Genomic DNA, 2,741 nt, shown 5'->3' on the forward strand with positions numbered 1-2,741 from the left:
AGGGCGGCTGTGCGGTGCCTCTGCTTCTCCCCGTGAGCTTTCTGTGGCACTGACAGACCCCGAGCGGCCCCTGCCCCCAGTCCCCTTCGTGACAAAAGGAGCAAAACCTGGACCAGCCAAAAGCAGCATGAACTCAGCTTCTGGTTTAGCAAGAGACGAAGGGAGGAGTAATGAGGTTTTCAGTTACCTATATTGGCCTCGTTCGAGATGGTAGCTGTTGCCTTCCACAACTATATATATGGTTAGTTCATTGGTTTGCTTTTTCACTAAAGAAAGCGAGAACCACCACCACCCGTTTTTATATAAAGCTATCAAAAAAGCGAGCTACACAGCTGAAACTTCTGAAAATGCAAGAAATGGGAGGAGGAAAACAAGAAATGCTTTAAAAACCCAGAAGCCTGTTTGAGGGGAGAGAAAAGTTGGAGAAAAGTAAACAAGAGACAGCCCCTACTGTAAGCAGGACCTGAACAGCATTCCTAAAAACAAGATACTTGAGATACCGCCACAGATAGCACGTCTTTCTGATGCCAACTGTAAGAGCCCGCGACTACCTGCAGAAGAGAAGCCATTCTACCAACCCTTATTGTCCAAGGTACTACAAAAAAGCTCACTGGAAATAGAATTGTTTAATGTTATCTTTCTACGCCAAAAAGAAAAAAAATTATCTATTTCATGGTAGCCAAGGTAGTGGATCCACACCTAGTAATGACTTGTTCTGAAATCGTATTTAACTTGACTGTATGAAACGGCACCTTCTCCCTCGCAAGTGCCCACCGTACCGACTTTGCAAACGACTCGCACAGGAATCTCTTGTACTTCAGGTTCCTGCTGGGAGCGTTGGTTCCAGCAATTAAAGTCACACATAGGCTTTACTTGCCACTGCTGTGAGTATTTAAAAAGGAATTTGCTTATCCCGAAAGTCCACGTTTGGGCAAATACCCCATGGCTCTAACAGACCAATTTTTGGCACCCAGCTAAGAGGGATTTTGTTGCACAGGGATACTGTTTTGTACGCTTATCTGACTCAGATTCAAAATAGCTGTTTTCTCAGGCTTGTCCATTCAGAATGATATCATGTCCCAAGCACTCTCGTTAAATTAATTGCCTGAGTTTTCTTTGTTTTACGTAGTTGGATAAGTAAGGCTCGTTGCCTGTGAGCTCATGGAAATAACTCCATTTGAACAATCGTTCCATCCATCTCTCTACCGTCTTTGTAGAAGATAATTAAAAACCGCTTCCCACCCCGAACAGAAACCATTTGTAGCCATGACACAGTTTGCAACCATTTTTTTCCTAGGATCCTTCTATTCTTCCCATGCCAATTTATTAAGTATCAATTAGATTGGGTTTAAAAAGCAGAAATCAAAATAGCTGAACAGCTATGAACATTTTTTTCCTCGCACAGGGGTTTAATTTCACGCAGGTAGAAGCTGCGATGAAACACAGGCACAGAACAGCTATAGTTGTGTCCAAATGTATCGAATATTACTTATCCTCTTTAACAGCAAAATGGCATTTTACCCTAGAAGTGAGAATAGCACAAAACACGGAACCAAAACGCAGGTTTAAAAGCGAAAACAGTCTTCCAGGACAAGCCTCGACATTACTGCCTGTGCAACCCGGGATATTTTCCCCTTTAGAAACATGGAGGCGCCATGAAAACTACTTTTTCTGCTCTCTAGAGAGGTAGATCGCCCCCGGTCCCCTCTATTTCTTGCTGGGGTAAAGGGACAGTTGTCACCACTTTTCCAAAATAATAGATGGCTGGGCTGGAAAGATGAGAGTCTGTCTCCGGAGGAAGGGAAGTGACTCACAGCTGAACTGGGAGAAGTTTGGGGACACAAAAGGCAGGAATTGGGTCCTACGGGGCCACAAGGCAAGGGGAGGAGGAAGGGCCCCCACATCTGAAACAAAGCACATAGATTTCATCCTCCTCATTGCAGTCTGCGCTGAAGAAGAGTGATGGCCGGGTCAGGACTGCCGTTGCCGCCATGCCTACATCCCCCTCTCCATCTTCTCCACAGCTGTGTTCATGCGATGGACCGCACAGCCCTGCTCTGGCTATGGACACCAGTGAGAAGAACATAAGGAGAGGGTGTGCATCTCATGGTTTCTGCACTCCCCCCTGGGCAGCGAAGCCGCTGGCTGCCTCTTGTTTAAACTACAGCATCGTAAAAAATGGGTGCCACTTGCAAAACAGAGCAATGTACAGGAGAGTCTCATTCACATGCACAAGGTCGCTTGACGTAGCAGGAAGAGCAACTTTCCCAGGTCTCGGACATCTGATGTATCTGTAGAAGGCCCAGAGCCAGGGAGATGATCTACACCAAAAGCACTACAAATTGTCATGTTGCTAAATAGCACCTTAGTTCCAGCTTTGCCTTATTCCAAACCCTGATATATACCTTGTCACATACCCTAACACTTAAACATGAGCTGTCATGGAATAGGATCAAAGAGAAAGTCCACACCCAAGAAATGCCATGCCAGATTATTTTCCTCCCTTCACCTACAGGAAGTTCATCTGAAGAACCTTCTTTATACGCAGGCGTTATGGAAACACAACAGTTCCCATACACAGCAGAAGGACACAACCACGGCTTGGGCCAGCCAACCAAAACCAGCTTGCAGTCTCAGTCTCCCCCGCACCGTAACAACAGCAGTAAAGATGGGCCCAACGTGAGTTTTTAGGATGTTTTCAATCAAAATATGTACCTGCTATCACAGTAGGCTGCCCCCTC

Source organism: Pygoscelis adeliae, unplaced genomic scaffold (genome assembly GCF_000699105.1).
Source record: "Pygoscelis adeliae isolate BGI_AS28 unplaced genomic scaffold, ASM69910v1 Scaffold57, whole genome shotgun sequence".
In the NCBI taxonomy this organism is placed as follows: Eukaryota; Metazoa; Chordata; class Aves; order Sphenisciformes; family Spheniscidae; genus Pygoscelis; species Pygoscelis adeliae.